The sequence below is a fragment of the Anguilla rostrata genome, chromosome 12, assembly GCF_018555375.3.
Source record: "Anguilla rostrata isolate EN2019 chromosome 12, ASM1855537v3, whole genome shotgun sequence".
Classification (NCBI taxonomy): Eukaryota; Metazoa; Chordata; class Actinopteri; order Anguilliformes; family Anguillidae; genus Anguilla; species Anguilla rostrata.
This window is the reverse complement of record NC_057944.1, coordinates 16710756-16735920: the sequence shown is the minus strand read 5'-3', so window position 1 is coordinate 16735920 and position 25165 is coordinate 16710756. Positions and strand designations below refer to the sequence as shown.

Sequence of the window (25165 nt, the reverse complement as noted above, 5' to 3'; positions counted from 1 at the left end):
CGCGCCTCGCTGCGGGTGTAGGCATCTGCCTGCCCCTTTAAGCCTGTGTGCCTGTGTGTGTGTCTGTACTTATATGTGTTTGTGTGTCTGTACTTGTGTGTGTCTATGTTCGTCTGTACTTGTATGTGTGTTTGTGTGTCTGTGTTTGTACTTGTATGTGTGTCTGTGTGTGTGTGTGTTTGTCTGTACTTGTATGTGTGTTTGTGTGTCTGTGTTTGTACTTGTATTTGTGTTTGTGTGTCTGTGTTTGTGTGTCTGTACTTGTGTGTCTATGTTTGTCTGTACTTGTATGTGTGTTTGTGTGTTTGTGTTTGTGTGTCTGTACTTGTGTGTGGGTGTGTGTGTCTGTGTTTTTGTGTCTGTACTTGTATGCGTGTCTGTGTGTCTGACCTTGTGTGTGTCTGTGTCTGTGTGTGTGTCTGTGTTTTTGTGTCTGGCTCTGCTTTGCCTGTGCTTCTGTAGATGCGTGCGCGTTTGTGTGTGCCTCTCCCATTCCCCACACACAGCTGCGGTTTGGGTCAAGCGTTTTCTAATAAGATTAAGTGTGGTAGTCCTGGGATGAACAGAATAGGATGAATAAATGCACTCATAAATAAGGCTGAGCGTGGCACAGCTACAAAGAGCTGGACTGCAGCCGAGACACACAGGGAACGGGGAAAAAAACAATCCAGCCAGGTGGCACCTGTGTGTGCGTGTGTGCGTGTCTGTGTGTCTGTGCGTGTGTGCGTGTGTGCGTGTGTGCGTGTGTGCATGTGTGCGTGTCTGTGTGTCTGTGTGTCTGTGCGTGCGTGTGTGCCTGTGTGTGTGTGTCTGCAAGAGAAGTAAAAGCAATGCCATTTTAGCATGTGCTTGTGAGTGTGTGTGTGTCTGTGTGTCTGTGCGTGCGTGTGTGTGTGTGTGTGCGTGTGTGTGCGTGCCTGTGTGTGTGTGTCTGCAAGAGAAGTAAAAGCAATGCCATGGTTTAGCATGTGCTTGTGCGTGTGTGTGTGTGTGTCTGTGCTGTGTGTCTGTGTGCGTGTGCTGGGGAAGTAAGTAGTGCTGTTGATGTGCTTGTGGGTGTGTGTGTGTCTGTGCGTGTGTGTCTGTGTCTGCAGGAGAAGTAAAAGTAGAGCCATTTTAGCATGTGCTTGTGAGTGTGTGTGTGTCTGTGCGTGTGTGTGTGTCTGCAGGAGAAGTAAAAGTAGTACCATTTTAGCATGTGCTTGTGTCAAAGTATCAAAGCAGCCCGCTCTTCCCTCCTCCTCCCCCTCCCCCATCTCCCCATGTCTGTATATCCCTCCATATAACCCTGCTCCCCCAACACAGTCACCAGCCCCATAACCACTGCTTCTCATTCACTGGCTGGCTTTTATGCTGTTACTCATTCTGAATGGTGCTGTCTGTGTACTGTTTGACTCTTTCTTCATGGGCATGAAATTAGCAAGGATACCACACTCAAGCATGCCCTCATCTGTATTATCTTTACAATACTGTAGGCTCAGTGATGAAGGGAGGCAGTTCGACATGCTTGTGAATGCCAGCAGTGGCCTGGAGGGGCAGACTGAACTTTAATGGGTTGGGTGGGGCGGTGCACAAATACTGATTGACGGATTGATGGGATGGGAAGGGTGTGGTGCTGGTATACATGCCAAGACCATTTTCATCAAGCAGTGGTGATCTGGAGCATTCTTCATGATCTGGGGCACATAGCACCTTTTCGCCCTTGGCCTCTTGGTTTGGATGTTTGAGCAATAATCCAACAATATTACGTCAATATCCCAAATAAAAGTGTTAGAGTCAGAGTCAGTAAGGTAAAGTAAACAACACATTGTTGGCTTAATAGCATATCCAAGAATATGTAAAAGAAACTACACATGTGTGCCTCATAAAGATAACATACGTATAATATCTGAACCTCAGAAAGGTTTCTGAATAGCTGCAATGGTGTCAGTCTATCAATGCTTAGATTAAATAAATGACACAGCTCAGACTCCAGGCACAGTAGACAGCTGCTGTTTAGTTTCTTTGATGTATTCTCTCATTTCACCCCTGTGTACAGATCCACAAAGACGTTTTCAGATATTCGTATTTCAGTCCAGCCTGCCTGGAGGAGATGAAGTCCCAGGCACAGGCCAGTGACCATGACATCCATCGCCTTTGCGTTTTCAAATGTGTGGCTTGATCGAGCAGCGTTGCGTACGGAAGCGCTCATCGCTATCGCTGGTTGACGTCATGCTCTGAGCAGCCCAGAGTGACCCACTTCTTCCCTGTGACCCGCCACGCGTTCAAGGAGAAGCCCTGCGTGCCCACGCCGTCGTCTTGGCTGCGGTTTCCCGGATACAGCTAATCTAACCCAGGTTAATAATGACATCATGGCTCCTCTGTGAAAGGGATGATGTCAGAGATCAGAAGTGTTATTCGTCTTTGTCTGTTTCTTTCACTCTTACTCTCTCAACGTGTTCTCTTTTGCTTTCAGACTTTCTCGTACTCTCATTTTATTCTCCTGAGCTTCATCGTCGTTTTAGGGTCCCTGTGGATAGTACGCTGTAGCCAAGAGATGGATTGTGGGAGAGAGAGTCTTGTGTGATTACCCATTAGTGACACATCCAGGTTGAGTCCTGAAGAGGGAGAGACTGCAGGGCTTGTGTCCCCCCCACCCTCTCTTCTCATGGCCCCAGAGAGCAGGATGGGTTTATGTTTGACCTACAACACTCGTGATTTACAGGTTTCCTTATAATCTTCTCATCCTGATTGGACCACATCAGCCAGAAATTAGGGTACATAAAACAGGATTGGACCCAACCCAATGTTGAAAGCAGCGAGTGTGACAGGGTATATAATCGTTATTAATTTGCTTAGTGGATGCCCTTCACTGACTTACAGCTCTCCTCACTCTTTCACTCTGCCCGTTTAGTTCCCTGGAAGGAAAGCAGTCCTTGCATGCCTGTGCATCTGAAATAACCACAGTCCTGAGGTCCGGAGTCCCCACAAACAACACACAAGCCGCCTTTCACGGGCATACGTATGCGTGTGTGTTTTATGGTAATCACTGCTTGGCTCCTTTAAACCATTTTCAAATTACATATACGTTGCTTTTGTTGCAGCCACAATCCAGCCCTTTGGTTCCTGCCGTCGTGGTTGCATTAGCGGCGCGGAGCTGTGTGGGTCACTGATCACGAAACTCCGCGCCGCGAAGAAGGAGCGGCGCTGCTCTTAGTCACTCACGTCCTCGTCTGACGCACGCGGCAGGGAAATCCATTAACTCTCATTAACTGCTGTGCCGAGAGACTGCAAGAAAATGAGAGGGAGGGAGAGGAGGAGGGAGGGAGGCGGATGGAGAGGAAAGTGAAGGAGGGAGATTGGGGTCTGGGGGCGCTAACCGTTTCGCTGCGTTCGATGGCCGGTCACGTGATCGGCTGAAAGGGTGTGAGTGCCTCATGGGAAATCACTCCGTCATCAGGGTTTATGTACGGGACGGTGGCGGTATGGCCGTTCAGGGACAGCTCCGGGGATGCTAACCGGCGTCCGGTGCAACTTTGTGGCACTCGATCAATGCGTGAGTGTCTGTGCTGAAACACAAACGGAGGTCTGTGGTTTACTGCCTGGGTAAAAGAGGGCCACTGAAAGGCGTCTGGTTAAAAGTAAACCACCAATTCAGAATGACTGGATTTTTTTTAAAACGCTGAACGCCGGTTGGCTGCGGCTTGATCCAAAGTTTGCCGTGTCAGCGGGGCTCTTGCGCTTCCACTGCGTGGCCCATTAGCAGAGCGCAGAGCATGACATCACGTGCATTTAGTCCTGAGTCATGGGGTGAGATATTGTGGGCCTGTCAGGTCTACCGATCAAAGGAATTAAAAATAGCTGGCTGTAACAATCGCGGCGCTTGAATTGTCAACTCTTGAGTTGAAGGTTTTTCTTTTCTTTGAAATTGAATATTGGGGAAATGCAACGGCGTATAATGACCCAGTTGTCTTGGCTTTTTACGGTCAACGCGACTCTTCATACACAATGACCGCACAGCGAGAAGGAAGAGTGGCTGACAGTATGCATGTGAGAGGAGAGGCAATCGTGGTCTGCCCTTTCCCAAACGGATGAAGGTCATTGGAGCAATGGGAGAGACTTTAATGGAAGACTCCACAGTGGGAGAGGAGAAAAAACAGGGATAAAAATAGTTAAGATGTGGTATTTGTCAGTTTTCTGGACAACCTGCTGGTCTGAGACTAGTCGTGTAGTGTGTGAGTATGTAAGTGTGTGCTCCATTTAGCCCTGTTTGTTATTCCTGTGCTTAATGCCAAAAGGTTCTGTTTCCTTCACACGGTGCTCATATGGCCTGTAGAGGAAATCCTCCTGTGGTTCGGGGGTGGGGGTGTGCTTTCCCCTCTGGCTGTGCTTTCTCCATCATGCTCTCCACATCTGCCCCATGTCTGGGAGAAGTAGTCTGGCTGGAAAGCTTTGAAAGAGGTGGAAGGGGATTTGTGGGTATTTATATGTCTTATTAATATGGATTCCACATAATGAACATACAGTGTGTGCGTGGGGGGAAAGGTGAGGAAGGGGTGGGTGTGAGGTGGAGGGGGGGGTGATATTTCCTGTTCCTAGCCTCACTCCCATACACCCTGTAGACTGGCGTGTTCAGTGATTTTGACTGGTTTCCTCATATCACTTTCCCTCTCGTTGAATTAGACTCACATTAAGCTTTGGCTTGACGGGGACAAGCGGAGGCCAGAGTGAGAGAGAAGGGGAGTTGGAGCAGAGTAGAGAAAGGTGGAGAAGGAGAAGGAAACCATGGAGATGAAGAGCGAGGAGAGAAGCAGATAGAGGGAGAGTGTTGCAAGAGACGGGGACGGAGAGAGGAATGGAGAGAGAGGGAAAGAAGCAGAGAGAGGAAGTCGTGCTGACGCACATACAGCTGGACCGCGGCTTCTGTCCACTGAAGTTATCTCAGTCAGAGTGGGGTCAGCCATTTATCCCGTCCAATTACGCCAGACACTGCTGTGAAATTGTCCAATAAATCAGTGTCGTAAAGGAACAAGCCTTCTCCGTTGGCTCCAGCCCTCTGAGCCAGACAAGCAATTAGGGGACGGCTATTCAGGAACACCCCCCACCACCCTAAAATCCAAATAAGACCCACAGTTACTCAGGAACACTCCCCGCCACCCCAAAATCCAAATAAGACCCACAGTTACTCAGGAACACCCCCCACTGCCACTGCCACCACTACCACAAAACCAATACACAGACCACTGCCACTCAGGCATATGTGCTTCACAGACAGGGTCTACTACAGCCAAACTAAAATCCACCCCTTCAACACGTGAACACACACATACACACATACACATACACACACACACACACTCAGACCTTTTGTGACAGAGTTCGCGACAGAGAAATTGGCAGGCGTGATTTTGTACGCATGTAAAAGAGGGAAAAGCAAGTTTGAGGGTTTCTCTCCTCTTGACTATCTTCATGACATTGAAAAATTAGTTGTGGCTGATTCCAAAGTTTTTCTGTTCCGTTATATATCACATAGGGGGTAGTTTGTGGTGTAATGTGCTCATTTGGAAACTTCAGCCGGAAAATTTGCAAGATGAGAAAATAAAAAGTGGGAGATGTGGAGGAAAAGAGATGGGATATTGAGTCAACTTGGCGTCTACTGAAGAAAAAGTCCTGCTGCCTTCTGCTGGGCCAGTTTTAAATCACTCCATCTCTGCGGGAGGCCCAGGCGCACTGCCCAGGACTGTTGAGAAAGCAGCAGAGATCATCCACTCATACACATAACTACACTTTCATTTGTCTGTTCAGTCAGTCAGACATTCGGCTGATGATTCCGCCCAGCTTGCAGTGTGTTCAGCTGTACGAAGCTGCATTGGGTTGTTTTTTTTATTATTTTGTTTGTTTTCTGTTTTCAAATGGAGGGTGCACAGTAAAATGTCCAGTGTTAATTCAACGCTTAACAGATAACATTTGGTCCCACTCTGGAATTAACACTGGACATTTAACTGTGTACATGGGTACACAGCAGGTTCCATAGTTTCCCCATTGCTCACTCTGTGACAAGGAGAGAAACTACAAGGAGAAATAGCTCTGTCCTGTAGCTCTATATGGCAGCACGCAATTAGCGGTTGTGTCACCCAGGATCCGGAAGGGGTCAGACAGACTATGGGATCCATGTTCATCGCTATCCAGCGACCCCTGCTGGTCACTCGCCGCCCGTGGCCTGCGCGCGAAAGCAGTGCGTGAAAGGTGCGCCTCCCACTCCACTCCGTGTGAGCTTGGCCGCAGTCTGCGGTGTGTTAGGAGGCAGCTGGCAACGCCACGCGCTCCAGCGGAGAGCCGTGGATGTCTGCACTCTCCCGGACTGGCAGCGGAGTTGGCAGCGTGAACGCGCGGTCGTGGTTGCAGACGGCTGGCCATTCCAAATTAGGGTGGGAACTGGTGATGTCCAGCCCCACACTGAGCATCTGACAAACTGCAGTCTGGATGTCACGGGCATTTTTCCCATATGCAGCTCTCACACAGGAGCGTTTCTCTCTGGTTTTGTTATAATATAGTGACTCTCATGCCCACTAAATCCCCCTGGAATAACATTCTCCCCCCGGCTCTCTCTCCCTCCCTCTCTCTCGCTTGACAGACAAGGAACAGCAATCATCACAGACGCTATCATCCCTCCCCTTTGTTAACAAATAACCTGGTGGCATGAGATTACATCCCTTTAATTCATTGACTAATGACATCGTTTGCGTTTAGTCATTCGTCTCACGGCAACATTCTTGCATATCTCTTTTCTCTCGCTCTCTCGCTCTCTCTCTCTCTCACTCCCCCTTGCCCTCTCGCTCTCACGGTTCCTTATTTTCTATCACCATCTCGTGTCTTCCAATCCCCTTTTCTTTTCTGTCCTTTTCAAATTAAAATTCAGAGGTGCGTTCTTGGCCTGATTGCAGTGGTGATATTGCCAAAGCAATTACCCAGTACAAAGCAGGTCTCGCTACCTTCCTCCCTCCTTTGCTACCTTCCATCTCTTTCTCTCACTTTTCTGCTCCCTCTGTTTTCCGCTGCTGGTTTACCACTGTATCTGAGACGGAGAAGGGGCTCCTCCTCTATGGTCTGGTACTTGTTTGTCTGTGTTTCTCATTGTGTAGCATGCGTCTCTCCTGCTCTCAGAGCCGCTTCTCTGCACACATTCACACCCAGGATTTATTTTGCTCTGAACTCTATTAATGACTAATGAGCTTTATGTGTATTCGCTCTCTCTCTCTCTCTCTGTCTCTCTCTCTCTCTCGCTCTCTGTAAAAATCACTGGAAAGAAGGGTAGATATACAGATGCATGTTCTTCTATATTGAGAAAAATGTTAAAAATAAAATTTATTGCCGCATTTGTTTCCTAAATGGAACAACCAAATTTTATTGACAAAATGTTGGATAGAAAGAAGGAGTTCAGATAGGAGAAGGGCCAAACACCTGATATGTACCTGAGCATGTCTTAACCATTTTGCATTGGCTAAAACAAAACTTTTAATCAATCTGTGGTCAGCTTGAAGAAGAATATAATATACTGTACTCATAAATGTTTCATAAAGAATAAATAACCATGTTATGAATCATTCAGATAATTTGTACATGTTACATGCATCATTAATAAATATTATTAAGGATGAGGCCTAGACAGCCAGGCTATGTGTACATAATATGTTGTACCTATGCGGTCCATGTCAACCATGTGTATCTTTTCTCGATCGTGGAGCTCCTCATTAATAAAATTCTCTTGTTGCCTGACTTCATATTAATGCCTTCTTTAATTATTTATGATTCCGTTGTTTGGTTGGAATTAGTGTCAGGAGGTGTTAGAAATGTATGCATTTAGTGCTTATACATGTACGGACACAATTACTATTACAACAAAGACAACATTTGTCGAGCATGTGTGTTAACCGGTTTAAAACAACGATGTTTATTTCCGTAACGGTGCTGCCATGTTTTGGAAATTTAAGGATGTCTAGCCAAAGAGAAATTAGCCTATTGAATGTGCGTGTGAGAGAGAGAAAGACAGACAGACCTGCGACCTTCCTTCCCTCGTTTGCTCATTCCAGAGCTTGTTCTGGGGCCGCGATTGGCTGGGAGTCGCTGGGCATTGTGTATCTCAGTGCGCTATTTACATTAGAATCGCTGGTGCAGCTGTCCGTTCCGCAGACTCCTTGAGAGGTCTGGTAACTTTGTTATCTGCGGGTGGAGGGGGGTGATTATTTATGCACACTTAGGCCTGAGTGCAGGCGCGTGTAATTCACTGTAAGCGGCGTCATTGGAATTGCAAATCAATGGCCCGGCACGCTCCGCCACTCCAGAGGCCCGCTCCGCTCCCGCCAGCCCCGCCGTTTATCTTTCCCCGAGCCAGCTGGGCGCGGGGCCAGTGTCCAGCACCTCTGTCTGCCCCTCCCATCTCTCCCTCTCTCTCTCTCTCCCTCTCTCTCTGTCACTCTCTCTCTCTCTCTCCCTCTCCCCCCCTCTCTCTCTCTCTCTCTCTCTCTCTCTCTCTCTCTCTCTCTCCCTCTCTCTCTCTCTCTCTCTCTCTCCCTCTCTCTCCCTCTGTCTCTAATCCCCTTTCCCCACCTCACTCTTTCTTTCTCGCTCCCCCTCCCTCCCTCTCACTGGGTTGATCCACCGTACCGTTCCTCTCTTCCTGGGGTCTGTGCTGAAACTGATTGTAAAATTTGAAAACTTTTTTCCGTGCTGAGAGTGAAGCGCGCTGTTTTGTCGTAATGTTTGATGTTTTCTGTGAAGTAAATGGAGGAGAGAAAAGGTAATGGTGACAATGTGCCTTCCTGGTTCTTAAATGTAAATGATAAAGAATGTTCTAGATAAAAAAATGTGACCTCTAACTGGAAGATCTGCAGCGTCTCCCTCTCCTCGCCTGTGCTGATGTCTTCTCCAGCGTTTGCAAGATGTACCTGAGTCTGTCTGTCTGCCGGGCGTTCTGCTCCATTTCGTCTTCCTCTCGCTCTCTCTGGATTGTTTATCTGCTCTGCTTTTCAATGTGGAAATAAGTGAGCCTGTCAATCTGGTGAATTGGTCCCAGTCTTTTCCTATCTTTCTCACTCCATTCCTTGCTTTCTCCATCCCTTCTTCTCTACCCCCCATCCCCCCCTCCCACACACACAACACGACCCACAGCTCACAGGTTCTCATCTGAGTCTGAATTCACTCGATATCTCTCCCTAACTTCCCTAGCTGTTCCACAGGTCCAAATGCCAAATGAGATTTTAAGCAGAGGCATATTTTCCCCTCAAATTGCAGTCATTTAGCCAGCATGCAGGTATAAACCATTTAGAGTTACAGCACTCTGCACAGCCTGTGTGCTGTGGAGGGGGCTTGGGAGGCGGGGGGAGGCGGAGGGAGGCGGGGGGGGTATGTTTTCCTCAGTTTTAAAAACACAGTTATAGGATTCCATTTCATTTAGGAGGTTATACATTCCCTGCCTGAAAGAAGGTGGATGGTTTAGAGATATGGGCTGCTCGAGTTGCTGGAAGTTTCTCCTCCTGTTCATTTCTCATCCTCGTTCAGTGAAATGTAGTCATCTTTAATCACCAGGTTGTCGCACAGCGCACGCCAGTGTAAAATCTGCTGTAAAGGTGGGGAGCGGCGTTGCTTCTTGTCCGTCTTCGCTAAAATGCGTTTGTAATCGGCACGGTAACGGCGGGCGGGGGATCGGCTGAGCAGAAGGACGTAGAGGAGTCCGGCGGCACGGGGGGGGGGGGGGGGGGTGTGAAATGCAGCGGTGTCGGCCGCTCCGCGGAGAGCAGCGGGGTCGTGGCGTACCTGGAGGCGAGCGCCACCGTGCCGCGGCGGGTAATCCGGGCTCGGCGCCGTCCCCCCCCCCCGGCCGGCCCATTTACAATCTCTGCGCCTCAGTGGGAGTGTAATGCACAGCTCGCAGCCGGCAGGCGAGAGGAGCGCCCCCGACGACAACATAACTCATCCTCTAAACGCGGCTGCAGCGCGCCCACAGCGCTGCTCACAGCCTCCCCCGCTAGAACATTAAGGAGGGAGCGGGGGGTTCACTGGAGCGCCTGTGAGTCCGGCCGCACCTCCGCACGGTGACTTTAAGAGCCGCCTCCCGGTCAGCGCTTTAATCTGCGCTGACCCGGCGGTGGAGGCTGTGGCGGGCTGCGATGCGGGCGTGGGCTGGAGGCGGCGTGGGGCTGCGATGGGGCGTGGGCTGCATGGGGCTGTGGGGCTGTGGGGCTGTGGCGGGGCTGAGGCGGGCTGTGGGGCTGCGATGGCGGGTTGTGGGGCTGCGATGGCGGGCTGTGGGGCTGTGGGGCTGCGATGGCGGGCCGTGGGGCTGCGATGGCGGGTTGTGGGGCTGCGATGGCGGGCTGTGGGGCTGCGATGGCGGGCAGTGGGGCTGTGGGGCTGCGATGGCGGGCAGTGGGGCTGTGGGGCTGCGATGGCGGGCAGTGGGGCTGCGATGGCGGGCAGTGGGGCTGTGGGGCTGCGATGGCGGGCGGTGGGGCTGCGATGGCGGGTTGTGGGGCTGCGATGGCGGGGTTATATCTCAGCTTAATGGCACTCCGTCGCTTCCGAATTCCCTCACTGGGCTCTGCCAAAGGGCCCTGTCCCATTTCTGCCCCAATACAGAGATAAGGGATGTTAGGCTCTCTGTCTCAGATTGCTTTTCAGGAATTATGGGGCGGCAGCAGTTTCCATTACCTCCCTGCCAAGACAACGGTAAATAACTCCCTGAAATGCTTCATATCAAACTTCCTGAATTAACTTGGTGTAGTTCTTTGCCTCAATTTGTTTCATAGCAAAAAAATAAATATGTAAAAAAAATTATGTGAATGTCCAGTAACATAGCAGCTGTAGTGAGTGCAAAATCACCAGGGGTGATCATATGACTGGTCTTGTAAGAAGGGGTAATATGCACGTTGTTGCATTGGTCCCAGTGTAAATTTAATGAAGAGATGGTACCATGATCATGCTGGTCAAACGAGCTGTGGGTTAGGGAGTGGTGGTAGAAGTAAAGAACGGAGAGGAGGAAGGTGGAATAGTGGAAGGCTAAAATTAAATTTTGGTGTCGAAAGAAAATGAAAGCTGTTAGAGAAAGTGGAGTACCTCCCTCCTCAGGATGGCCAGGGTGACGTGTTTTCCGTTGCCCACCTGAAATTCCAGGTAACTGTGAAGACCACAAAAAAAACAATATTCTGTTGGAATTCAGAAGTATGTGGAGACATACAAACTCAAGGTGCATTTCTAAAGTATAAAATTCCAGGGAGTGAATTGAGAACGAGGGAGGAGATGGGGAGATGGACAGGAGGTGGCAGGAAGAGAGATGGAGGGGGGGAAAGGGAATGAGGGAGAAATGACATTCCAGGGAGGATTTGGTAAGAGCCTCTGTAGTTAAACACCATGTAATAGCAGCATTAGCAGAGCGCTCCTGGAACAGCTCTCCTCTCAAGGCCCCGTGTGCCATGAGAGATGTCCCACTGTCACTGCTATCACTCTCTCACACACTCCCCCTCCCCCTCTCCCTCCCTCTCTCTCTCACACACTCCCCTCTCTCCCTCTTTCTCTCACACACTTCCCCTCTCCCTCCCTCTCTCCCTCTTTCTCTCACACACCTCCCCTCTCCCTCCCTCTCTCTCTCTGTTTCTCTCACACACTTCCCCTATCCCTCCCTCTCTCTCTGTTTCTCTCACACACAGGAGCATGCATGCTCTCACACACACTCTCCCTCCTCTCTCTCTGTTTCTCTCACACACAAGAGCATGCATGCTTCACACTCTCCCTCCTCCTCTCTTTCTCTACACACAGAGCATGCATACTCTCACACACACACTCTCCCTCCCTCTCTCTCTGTTTCTCTCACACACAGGAGCATGCATACTCTCACACACACTCTCTCCCTCCCTCTCTCTCTGTTTCTCTCACACACAGGAGCATGCATACTCTCGCATACTCTCTGCCTCATATGCATGCTCTGTCTCTCAAACATTCCATTTTAAATACACAAACACATACTCTGTCTCAGAAAAAACCAACACATACTTTGTCTTACATACTCACACTAACTGTGTGGGTGGTTTGTTGGCAGTAAAATGCATAATGTAATGTGTTACTCTTGTGTGTAGATATACAGTATCCTTCAAAATGATTTACAACCCTGATAAAGATTAACAAAGAATTACAACAGTATGACTACGTGCTGAGCTATATTTTATTTCTCAATCATGGAAAATATCTTACTTTAAGAATGACTCGATTACATAATTAAAATAACATCCCTCTAATTATAAATTTAATTCCCAAAAATATTCACATACTAATTTCAGTACTTTTGTGACCTCCCTTCACAAAGATGACACTACTGAGTCATCTTCTATAGTTCTATTCAATGGTTGATTTTAGTGCTTGCGTGCTCAGATACTTTTGACTACTAATGTTGAACATTTGATTCTCTCTTTTAAGAGAGTACGCATTTCTTTCCTTGTCTGAGTTACGCTCTGGCAAAGGCATCTGCCAAGATAAGTTTGCTGTTTCTTGTGTTTCAGTCGGCCACACAATAGAAGTGCAAACACTTAGTAATTCACTGCTCCTTTACTTTATCTTTTCATTTTCATTTCTATGTTACCACGGTTTCTCAGTAATTTTACCTTATCTGTCTTATGCAGTATTTTTGGGTTTTTGGTAAACATTGGTCTGCTCTTGTGTGCTGCCCTCTTCAATTCAAACCCCAAAGTTTTTCTTAGGTTCAAGTCTGGAGACTGAGATGGCCTCAGCAAAACAATCTTTTTCTGGTCAAAATGTGTAGTTAGGATTGAAGGAGGGCAGTCCACAAACACAGACCAAAGGGTCTGAAAGATCTTTAAAGATTCTGTATGAATCCTGGAATTATCAAAGATCCCCCAGGTTCATAATACATAAAAAACATAATAAACACAAAACACATAAAACAAACAGTTTCATAAAACATTCACCGGTTTCATAAAACATTTTAGAAGACAGCTCATTAGTTTTATCCTTGCGCAGAGAGGTTGCACTGAAACAGAGGTGGCAGGCCACTGCTGCAGCTGAGCTCAGGGAGGGGCATACTGGCACTCGTCATTCAAAATGTTATCCACCTCCTTTCCCTCTGGGACTCACCAGCTGAGCTGCCACAGCAGTGAAGCTTGGTTGAGCCTGTCGAATGAACCCAACCCTCTTAATGAAGCACTGGTTAAGTGAGTCACCTCGTGGGAGTCCCAGCCTTTGTGTTGGATTAGATGCAGGCTTTAGGGGGGTGTCCCTGGGTATGCCAGCCTCAAGCCCCACTGATTGTGTTTCTGATGCGCCCATTTTGCCTCTGCGCTGCGCGGTTGTTGCTGCAGCTGAAGCTCTTGCGTTCTCCCAGTGCACTCACGCGAGTCGCCTTGCTCCACACGCCAGGTCAAGCGGTAGTGCGGGAGAACGAGTGCCGCTTGAGGAGAATAATATTTTGCGCCGATCTGCGTTGCCTGGAGGAACCAGCAGGGGAGCAAGTGGGGGTGCAAAGGTGCGATTGCCCCAGGCCACAAGCTCACCAGGGGCCCCGCAAGTAGGTCTGAAAGGATTTATTGTTTTTTATTATTCTTTTTTCAATGATAATGTACTAAAGAGCAAAAGAAAAATGCCATTATATATATGTTTTTAATATGAAAAGATGGCAAAATGGTTTCCACAATATGATTTGATCAAATTGCTCTGAGCCGCTTTTTCTCATTTTAAAGCTACACTGCACATCCCCACTTGCGGGGTCCCTGTCCCCTGGCTTAGGACTGGCAGCTGCTCATTCATTCATTCATTCATTTGTTTGTTTATTCAATTTGTTCATTTTAAAAGGCTTTTGGTACCCTACTAATAGCCTACTTCATACCGTACCTAAACAACATGAAAAATTTTTTTTCCAAAAATGATTCTAAAATTAAATCACATCAGATTGTTTCGACAAAACTTTTCAAAGTCCATCCTGTAAATACCATGAAATAAAAGCAAATTGTCTGTAGTTCTCTCATATTCATCTGTTCATGTCAAATCCAAAAGCCTGAAGTAGCTATATGGCAAAAATATCAAATTCAGCCCAACTGCTCCCATACTATTGGAGGCACTATATATATGTGTATGTGTGTGTGTGTGTGTGTGTGTGTGTGTGTGTGTGTGTGTGTATCCAACAATATACACCCAGTATTAAGAGTATTAATAACAGTCCCCTACATGCACAGGGTAGAATGCGTACTGTGTGTCCCTCAGGTGATGGGCTACATATTGGGTTGCTACTGGAGCTATCTCCTTTTCCCCATTCTCTCTTTCTCTGCCATTTAACAGCAGCTAAGTAGAATAAGGCCTAAAGTGCACACAGACTGGAAGTATGGATAGCTGAGGAAGTGTGAACACATTTTGAGCTCCGTGATTTGAAAACCTATTTGATATTTGTGTACACATTACTGCCCAAGTGATAATGCCTGTGATTCGGCAGCTGAATTCACAGTGCACAGCATCGCTAGCCTGGAGATGCAGATAAATTGCCTCCAAGGAAGTAGGAAAGATGCCTTCGAAAAGGCCATCGGGTTCTGATCCCAGGAAGCCAGAAAAAAAGGGTAATTTCCTTCATTGGGAATTAGGTTCTTGTCTTTCACACTCACACTCACACACACACACGTTCACTGTATATTTGTATTGGAGATGCACTCTCAGTTTCTCTTACACATGCTCTATCTGCATGCTGACTCACTTTCCTTTTATTTTAAAATTGCCTAGCTGAAATAATTTGAATGCTTTTTAAGCTGGTAGCTGGGTGTACTTTTTCTTGCCATATTTTCTCAATTCCTTTTTGCTCCTTCAATTATTTTGCTCTCATTTCTCATACAGTTCTCCGGCCATCCATCTCTTGTTATTCCTCTTCACACACATCCCCATGCAGGCATGAAACAAGCACACACACACTCGCACGCGCGCGCGTACACACACACACAACACACACACTAGCATGAAGCATAAACACTTCAGCATGAGCTGTGTGTGGGGTGTGATGGGAAATTCCATACATTGCAATGCAGTAGCGTTACAATACTATAGCTCAGATATACCAACTAACTGTGCACACTCACAGGTGTCAGCATATAATTACACTAAGTGGCTGAATATATAAATACATAACCCGGGATATGGTGAGGAAACCTGTACGCTAATGCCTGTCTGTGTTTGTGTGCATCTGTCTGATGAAACGTATATTACTAGCAACAGCCCTTGCTGTAGCCATTGCCATCATCGTTCATATATGTTATCTGATAGAAAATGTCTGAGTGAAATTTTCTCCTGGGTAGTAAACGCTAAGTCAACATTAATGTTGTCCCAGAGCTTCCCAGGTAATGTCGTAAGTACAACTGCACAAGAACGAGCGAGAGGTCCAGCGCACTCCACTGTGTTTACCCAGTCGGGTATGTGTAAATGCGCGTGTGTGGGTGCGCCTGCGAGCGTACGCATGCACCTGCGCTCGTGGCGGGGCTGGCACGCGTCTGTCTCGTTTCGGTCCCTGCTCATGTGGGAAATGGGTGCCTTAAAGTTTCATAGTCCACTGGCCGTGAAGTGGATTCTGAGGCCAGGAGCGATCACAGCAGAGCGCTTCCCTGTGCGCGTCTGTCCTCTTGCTCAAACTCATTTTATTTTCATATGTATTCTCATTTTGACTCATCCCTGAACCGTGAGAGAGACGCTCCCTCCCGCTTTCACAGATCCCGTTCGCCAGTCTTCAGTGTTCTTTCTCACATTAGGCTAATGTCTGCGCAGATGCCCCCCACCCCCTCTTTCTGAATACAGTGCACACGTGCAGAAACACCCCAAAGCATGGACCTCACCCAGACATACATGCCTGCTGCATAATCACCGCCAGAAAAAGATAGAGGAGAGGCTGTTGCAGTTGCTTTTTCTGCTTGGCGACTCTTGCTCTGCCATTGCAGTTATCAAGTTTTATGAGTGTGATTACCCAGGTTATGGAGTTGTGTGGGTGACGTGAGGGCATTCTTTTTTTTCTGACTTCCACAGCACTACCCCTCTCTCCCCCCCGCCAGGTTTTTGTCTGGTTTCCCCACATAATGCTCGCCGTGTCGATTTTATATAGAGCAAACCAGTGGACTCTCAAACCACAGGGCAATATTATACTGTAATTACCTGTGATTCTAAACCCATTCAGTTCGTGTGAATTACACTGACAATGCAGCCCTCTTATATGTGCAACGGTTCACTGGGCCCTGTCGCGGAGATTTCACGAGCTGGTAATAATCGTATGCGCCAATTTGGACATAAGTGGTCAGAGGAGCAGCGCTATGAAACAGTGAACAGAGCAGCAGTGTGGAGCAGTGATCTGAACAGACCCTGCGGTTTACAGTGGTTGTGAGTAGTCAAGACAGCGGAGACTGCAGTTCTGAGGCGTGCTTCTGGAGAAAGAGGAATAATGTGTGGGTGTACGCGTGTGTGCACACCAGACTGGTGTTCGCTGACACACTCAGGTGGATGATGTGCTTTTAATTAAGAATTCACTCAAGTAGATACTTCTAATTGGGTAACTTGTTCCCAGTGGTTTATCTAATGGAGTCTAAATTGACTTTCAATTAATGCAAGGGGTTATTAACGATGCAGCTTCACTTGTTTTGAACCCTGCGTGGGGGGGCTAAATTTACCTTCGCAACTTTACGGCAGAGTTGTGTTGTACTTTGTCTCTCAGGGGAGTAATTAGCACAACAGGAGTAAATAAACCCACATTTCTGTTTTACACTGTCCTACCGCTGCCGTTGACATGCTACATTGTGCTCGGTTGCGTTGTTCTTATTTCATGAGAGGTTATTGTTTGTTTTTATCCCCGCAATTCATATTTCCCTTCTCCGTGCTGACGAAATGAAACCCTGCCAGCCTTAATCGGATTTGCCTGCCCCGACTTGTTGCCTGGCGTTGCACTGTTTGGGGTTGCGTTTCCTTCCTGCTGAGGGAAAGATAATTCTCTCCTCCTCCCCAACAATGGCCTGTGTTCTGTGTGTGTGAACGTTCTGCGCGTGGCTGTCAGAACTCCGAACATGTTCTCCGAAATGCTCCCTCTGAAACTCATTGTTCCGCTCACCCGACTCCTAATAGACTACCGCCGCCCAGCTCAGCGGCACAATTGCGAACTGTCTCTTGTTCAGCAGCCTCTGCATTGGCTTGCATCGAGACCGAGACCGTCACCAGCAAATTAGTTTTTTTTTTTCACAATTAAAAAAAGGGAAAAGATCAGAGATGGGGTCTGCAAGTCGATTCCCACGTGTTGCCACATCGCTCTAATTCAGAGTGGCACATCCACAATGAATTAATTGCTTTTCTGTAATTATCGGCCTGCGGGAGAAAACTGATTGCGACTGCTGTGTTTACCGGATGCCGTTTGCTAGTGCGTTTCATTTCTTTGGGGAGTTATGGGGGTAAGACCTTATCGGCCATGTGCTTTCCCTGTTTAGTTTTTGCCTTGTTTATGAACTGCCCACAAACCGTTTCTATAAATTTTGCTTGGTATAGCCCTGATGTCTCCTCGATGGTCGCACCAGGCCTTCTCCCGTTATGTGGTCTCTGCCAAACTCAGAAATCTTGCCAAGGATGCTCTTAACTCTGAAAATCAATATTCCTTTGAAGGGCACCAGTTGCAGGATGTTGTGTTCTCCCCCTGAATGACATGAATTGAGATGGAACACCGAGTGAAATATACACGAAAGTGATTTGCAGATGGGAAGACTGTGGGGTTGCATGGCTCTGGCTGTGCTACATTATCTTCAGTATATATTCTCCCGTGTCTGAATGGTACATCTAATGGGGTAGTCTTGCTCCCTCAATGTAACTGTGAAACTGGTTGGTAATTCAAGAAAAGTAATGCGCACCTTGAAACTGTGACTGCACAATTACGAGACCCTCTCGTGTGGGTGTCAGGGTTTAGACTGGCAGTCTTGGTCATGTTCTGGGCATACAGCCCTTGGTGATGTTCTGTTTCCCAGCATGCCCCTTTGTGCTACTGTTGTCCACCACCCGCCTGTCTCCTTCCCTCTCCTCTTGGCCAGTTCACCAACAACAGTTTTTGTTCTTTTACAATGCTCTCAAGTCGGAGGTTGACCTGTGGCAGTCACCACTGACACATCCTGTTTCCACGGCATGACAATGTAGCTCAGGCAGTGTGTGTACGACGGCAAGCTCTGAACGGGCAGCATTATCAAGTGACATGAGAGTAGTCCAGCTGGGAGGTGATGGAAGCTATTTCCTCTAAACCTGGTGGAAATTGTCCGTTGGTGCAGACGGCGAGTCACATGTCCTCTCATGAATTTCCACAAATGTTCATAACCAGACGTCTATTACTTTCTCTCTCTCTCTTTCTCGCACACACACACACATACCTGGACACGCATGTGCCCACCCATACACACAAACACAAATGCAGAATTTTGAATATCTTATTTATGTAAGTTGTGTACTTTTTCTTCTTTCCCCCACTTTGCTCTGTGCTTTTTGAATCTGACCCCACTCGCCCACACACCCCCACCCCCCCACCCACATCCAAACTGCCCCTGCTCCTGCGCGCAGCTGTGTGGACAGTGAGGTCACCAGGCTGTGATAATGACAGAGAGACCGGCGGAGGATTCTGGTTGTCAAGGCTGGTCCCAGCGTGTTCATTTTTCACAGCGCTGTGACTGGAATACCATCACGCATCGGAGAGACCAAACTGTTTTTGTGTGCGGTTATACATAAACATGGGCCCGCCGCGGCGCGCTGATCATTATGTGTCTCGGGTGAGAGGAGAAGGGGGCAGCGAGAGGTCTGAACCCCGAAGGCTTTTTTTTCCACTAGGGGGCGACGTGCTATTTTTTTGCCCGTGGACTTCCCCTCCTGCTGGGCGAAGCTGGCAGAGCTGTCCGACGCGCCAGCTCTTCAGCGGCGTTCCGTCCTGTGAGCCGGGCTGATTGATGGGTGGATTCTGCTCACTGTAGCAATGCAATATTCAATAGCATCGGAGGAAAAAACAAGACCGTGAAAACGCCAGATATATTCATTTGGCAGCATTTTAGAATACACATGCCTTATAAATGATTAAGAACTGCTTAATAGATTATTAAAATGTGCTGCTGATGGATAGTCGGCATTAATGAAGGTTAGTAAATGTGTTATTCAGAAGGAAGCCAGGGTGGCCAGATTGAGAATTTACTGTGCTGTTGTAATGGGAGTATTTATCGTAGCAACAATACTGATTGTGATCTTGTGTGGAATTTCTCAATTTTGAAACTCTGGCCCCCTACCTAGCATTGAGTTCACTAAAAATGTATTGGTGTTAGACTAAAAATCAGTCGGCCTAACTTGATTTTGAGAAGGTGTTACAGCTAACAGTACATTATTAAGCATCAGCAACCTTACCATATTCACAAGGGCGTCCGTAAATTCATGTTTTGGATCTATTAATAGTCATTTTCATCTGGATAGTGCTTAATTAAGAGGCATACCAGTAAATCAACATAGACTTTTTGTAAAACATCAAAATGTCTCACACAAAGTATTCCTGGAGATTTTACCTGTCTTAAGGTGCATGTTGATAAGGTGGATCATTGACAAACCCCTAATCAGTAGGCTTATGGAGCTGGGGATAGTGCTGTTATCAGGACATGAAGGACGAGGGTTGTCCCCGCAGACCACAGCTCCACCCCTCGCCCCACCCACCTCTGTCAGCAGCGCTGCACAGACAAACGTTTGGAGGCAGCAGCAGGTGGCGGAGAATTCAGCAGAGATAATTGAAAATGAATCTTGAAGGGGCCCCTCGTTAATAAAAGGCAATTCAAATCAACGTTAATTAAAGTACGACAATACAATTACTGTCATCTCATTAAAGAAAATAATAAAGTACAAATCGCGGGTCCGCTCTCTCAAATGCCAATAGGTCTCTGATTGGATACTGTTCTGATGGAATTCCTTTGAAATGAAGATTAGAATAAAACATTTTAAAGATTGCTTTTGTAATTGCTCCCCTCATAAGGACTAAGAGAGGGGGGGCTGGGGCATGTGGCTGGTGAGTCATGAGCCTCTATGGGGTGGGGAGTGGAGGGGTGGGTTTCAAACATGCACAAGGGCACAAAGAAAAACTGCTCTGTTCATTTGCTCAACTGCAACTGTAGCCATCTGCGAGAAGCAATTACACATTTGTGGTTTTGAAAAGAAATAAAGCTCTCACTCTCTCTCTCTCTCTATATATATATATATATATATATATATATACATACAGTACACACACTCAGTGACCACATTATTAGGTACACCTGTTTGTTAGTGTAGACACGGTGCAGAGGTTTAGTTGGTGTTCAACCAAATATTAAAGGCATACTACTGTGCAGGATTCAGTATTTTTTGATTTTGGAAATATATTAAAATAGCTATGCTGAGGCATATCTATGCTGCACTGGCAATCTTTGTCCTTACACACTTTTGCTGAATTTGTGCACCTTTACCTGTATTACCTGTACCTAAGCATTGTGGCTGACCATGTGCATCCCTTTATGGCTACAGTCTACCGTTTTTCGAATGAACACTTCCAGCAGGATGATGCACAATGACCTCAGGCCAGTTCCACAAACATGACTCTGACTTCAGTTTACTCCAGCGTCCACAGTCGCCAGATACAGTAGAGCACCTTTGAGATGAGGTGGAACGGGATGAATGTGGGGCCATAAGATCTGCAGCAACCATGTGAGGCTATGGAGTCCGCAATCTACCAAAATCTGAAGAATGTTTCCAGCATGTTGTTGAATTCATGCCACAAAAAACTTAGGCTGTTCTGGAGGCAAAAGTGAATCCTACCCAGTACTGTACATAATAAAGTTTCTACTAAGTGTTTTGGCTCTGCACTCCAGCACATTGGATCAGCTTTAATTTGAGGGTATTTACATCCATATGGGCTGATCCGTGGAGGAATTACAGCCGGTTTTATACATAGTTCCCCCGGCATTGTCTGCTCACTACTTTTGTCAGCCTCTCTGACGGATAAAAAGCCACACCTGGAGGGGAGAGATTGAATATGTGCACTTAGGAGGTAGGGGAGAGTGTGATAGCCTGTGTGGGAGCAGGGCATGAAGCATGGTGGCTGTTTGACTCTAAGAGGGAGACCGGTAAGACAATCTGCATCACATGTCAGTCATGCATGTCAATATAGCCACTGCCCACACCCGCACCCACTGGCACTCTGTGGTGGGTGAGGGGGATTATGGGAAGCCTTTGGAGGTAGATTTGTGGGGCGAGTTGGGGGAGGGCTTGGAACAGTCTGGGGCTGTGCAGTACTGACTGGACTGTGAAGCTGCATAGCAGTGACCTTCTTCCCTGCTCCTGGCGGGCCACAGGTTTTTTTTTCACCTTAATATCAGCAACCAGTTCAGACCCAGGAGACCAGGTGAAGCGAGTTAACTGTGTAATCAATGCTTTAATTGATAGATTAAGTGCCGAGTAACAACAAAATCCAGCAGACCCCGTGATCTGCCAGGACCAGGGATGAAGATCACCGCTGTATAGGATGACTGAAGTACATACGTATATGAATATGAATATAATACAAACTTTATTTTTTTATTAATTTATTTTTTACTGCATTTGGTTTTTTGATCGGGACAAGCACAATAAAACCCTGACAGTTTTAAACAAGAGCCTGATGCATTGTATGTAATGTGTCTGTATAGTCAGGGCTAATTTCCAGCACTTTCCTCCTCAAAGGATGATGAAGAACTGTGCAGGATTATACAGGAGGCAACTCTGTGTTCATCTGGACATGCAGACACCAGCTTTATCAAAATTCCACCATATCTCTTTATTCTTTTGGGAACGTTCAGTGCAAGATCCTTAAGCATGTGTGCACACACACGCATGCACACAAACATGTACACATACGCACATTTATACAAAGGATAGAGTAAGGGAGAGAGAGAAAGAAAGTGTGAGACAGGGAGTGGTTCTGTTTGAGCAGATTTCTATTTTGGCAGAAGAGTTTTTTTTTTCCTTCTTTTTTATTAATGAGCCTGTGAACGCTCGGTCGTCAGCTCTTTGTCAGCAGGAGGCTGGGGCTTTACGGCGGAATTAAAACCCGATTATGTTTTCATTTCACGCTCTTTTATTGGGCCTGATAATAAAATTTTGTATAGTGGCTAGGGAGGAGATGAAGAAAGGGAGGGAGGAAGGGAGGCGAGGAGAAGAGATGTAACAAGCTTACGGAGGTGAGATATACAACAGGGTGCCTCCGTCGCGCACGCACACACACACACACTCCCCAGACCCGACGCCCTGCGCTGCCCTTACCCATGCCCTTACTGCCGTAATTGATTAGCTAATTTATTGATTAATTGGACAGGAAGACAAATGGAAATGGCTTAATTTAATCCTCTCCCTCCTCGCCCGTGAAACTGGCTGCGGGGACCGGGAAGGTGCTGTGATGCCGTGGCCTTGGTCGCCTTGCTGTGGCTAAGCTCAGAACTTTTATTTCACCGCCGTCTTTCCCTCTTTTTTCCTTCCTTTTTTCCCTCCATTTGTCTTGTTTGACTCAAGGTGCCCTCAGTCCCTGACTTTTCCCCTTCTCCACTTCTCTCCCCATCAATCAATCATCCCCCCTCCACGTCCGCCACCGCAGCTATAACGCTTTAATTACGTGGAATAAAAATTATGAGCCGGAACACCAAGTCGCGAGCAGGTTGCCTTTAATTGCCTTGTGTTTTAATTCCAGTCGGAGGAGTGGGTCGCGTAATGGAGACGGCGTGCGGGGAGAGGGAGTGACTTTCAAACGACCTGCTTAATCAATCGACAGCCAATAGCGTGAAGTAGACTGGATTTAGTCTCCCCTGTGCCGCCCCGCCCCCCCTCCCGCCCCGTGAGTTTCCTCGTCTGACTGTCACACGCTCAACGCCGTCTTTCTGCTTCTCTTAGCAGCTGATAACCGGAGCCTCGGTGGCACAAAGCAGTGAATTCTGGGAAACAATAGACCATTCTACGCTTGATGCCTCCTGGGGCCGTGCGATGCATTAGGGAGAAGCAAATTGTGAAAGAACAGCTGTTATTAAGTTTGTGGTCATTGGTTTCAGGAACAATTTTTTTAATTAAGAGGAGAGTCCAGCCTTGTCGCTCCCACCCCTAAACCCCGTGACCTGTTTTCTAATAAAGAGAGAGGAGGCAGCTAGGAACAGCCCTCCATATTTATTATGCGTTTGATTTATATCTCCATCCGGGGCAGGTCACCGCCATAAACACTCAGATATATTACATAAGCCTGATTGCATTTAGAATGCAGAGAGAACGTGGCGAGCGCTGCCAGGTAACATCGTCCCACCCACCCGCACAAGCTGAAGTCTGAACCAATCCAACAGCGTGCTCCATAAACCACACCCACAATTCGAAATCTTAGCCACACCCACACCTCCCACTACCCACCCTAGTCCGTATCCTAAAGCGCCCCGCATCCGGTTGCTAAATGCTCTGTAGGGAGAGGGCAGAGGGGCTTGCTTGGCACTGCCTTTGGAGCGGTGGGTCTGTGATACTGAAATGGTGGCAGATATTTCATTCTGCTTAATTTGTTCAGCATTTATTTAGACGGGAAATCACTTGTGTACACAGGTCTCTCTTACAATTCTGATCTGGGGAAATGAAGACAGGAAGGAATGCTAGAGATTGAGTTGTTAAATTACTGATCCAAATTACTAGACATCCAGATAAAGAATATGGGCCAGAGAGGCGTGAGCTCTAAGTAATGATGAGGGACACCACTGTCTCTCCCTCCCTCCCCCTTTCCTCTGTCTATTTCCCTTACAGTTTTTTTATTGGCATGACTAACACATTTTCATATTGCCCAAACATATACATGCATGCATAACATAAAAGTACAATAAAATGCTGCAGAATAATTTATCACACCATTTCAAATAAAATGATGGAAGAGGAGTATGTAAACATATCCTTTTCTCATTCTTGAATTTTCTCCCTCTCTTATTTCATCTCCCTCTTCATCTCTCTCCGCCTCTCTCCCACAATATTCAATTAGCTTTATTGGCATGACGCATACAATCGCATTGCCAAAGCATGTTACGGGAAACAAAGAGCATGGCAATAATGCAACAGCACATAGGCACAATGATATATAATTCACCACGGTAATAAATGATTTGGTGAAAAACGCTAAATTGCTGAACTAAAATAAAGACAAGCTAATATTACTAAAAGAATATCTTATTATAGATCTAAAAAGTTTGAAGTAGAAATGGCTTCTTCTCTTTCTCGTTCCCTCTCCCTCCCTCTCTTTCTCCCTGTGGACTCTTAGCCGTGCACCCAAGGGACAGCTTTGAAGGCGGCCTGGGTGTTAATTACTGTAATGGTGTTTCTGCCACTTGAGACAGAGAGAGGAGGGGAATGTTATTGGTTTAATAAGAGCTGCCATCTTCAAACAAATCACAATGGGCCTTTCATTTCCCCACTGAGGGCTCTGTTCTTTTTGTGCTTGTGGTTTAGCTGCTCTTTCCCTTATTTCTGTACTGGTCTCTGTGTGTGCATGTGCGTGTGTGCATGTGTGTGCATGTGTGTGTGTGTGCGTGTGCATGTGTGTGCATGTGTGTGTGTCTGTGTGTATATGTATGTGCCAGTGTGTGTTTGTGTGCATGCCTGTGTGTGTGTGTCTGTGCGCATATGTGTGTTTGGGTGTGTGTGTGTGTGTGTGTGTGTTTGTGTGTGTGAATCTGAATCAGCTTGGAGGTGGGTTGTTGAGTACAGTTCCATTTTTAAACCACAGGAAGTCAGGGGGAGAAGAGGGTCGACCTGAGGATGGACTGACCAGTGCCTCCCTGTTCATCCATCAGTTTCACACTCCAGACTCATTGAGCGGTTGCAGAAATGCAGACAGAAAGACAGACAGACAGATCTGAATGAGGAAATTCATCAACATTCAATGGACAAACAGGCTTATAAATCAGACGCCCACATTATGAGTATATGCAAATATTGCAAAGATGCATTGTGCATTAAAAGCACACCTACATCTACAAAGTCGCTCTCTCTCACACACACGAACATGGACAAACACACTCTCTCGTGCACACACGCTCCAACTTTCTCTCTCATGCGCAAACACACTGACGCGCATACACACAAACACACACACACAGGCACT

General features: G+C 47.1%; 1 protein-coding gene across 1 annotated transcript in view; it reads left to right on the top strand.

Moving 5' to 3' along the window:
- Positions 1-21059: 21059 nt before the first annotated feature.
- The window catches only part of LOC135235609 (endothelin-converting enzyme-like 1), a 33717-nt gene continuing 29611 nt past the window's right edge, over positions 21060-25165 (top strand). Inside the window, exon 1 of the mRNA XM_064301271.1 lies at positions 21060-21143. The gene's annotated coding sequence lies outside the window, so the exon portion shown is untranslated. The remainder of the gene's footprint in view (positions 21144-25165) is intronic.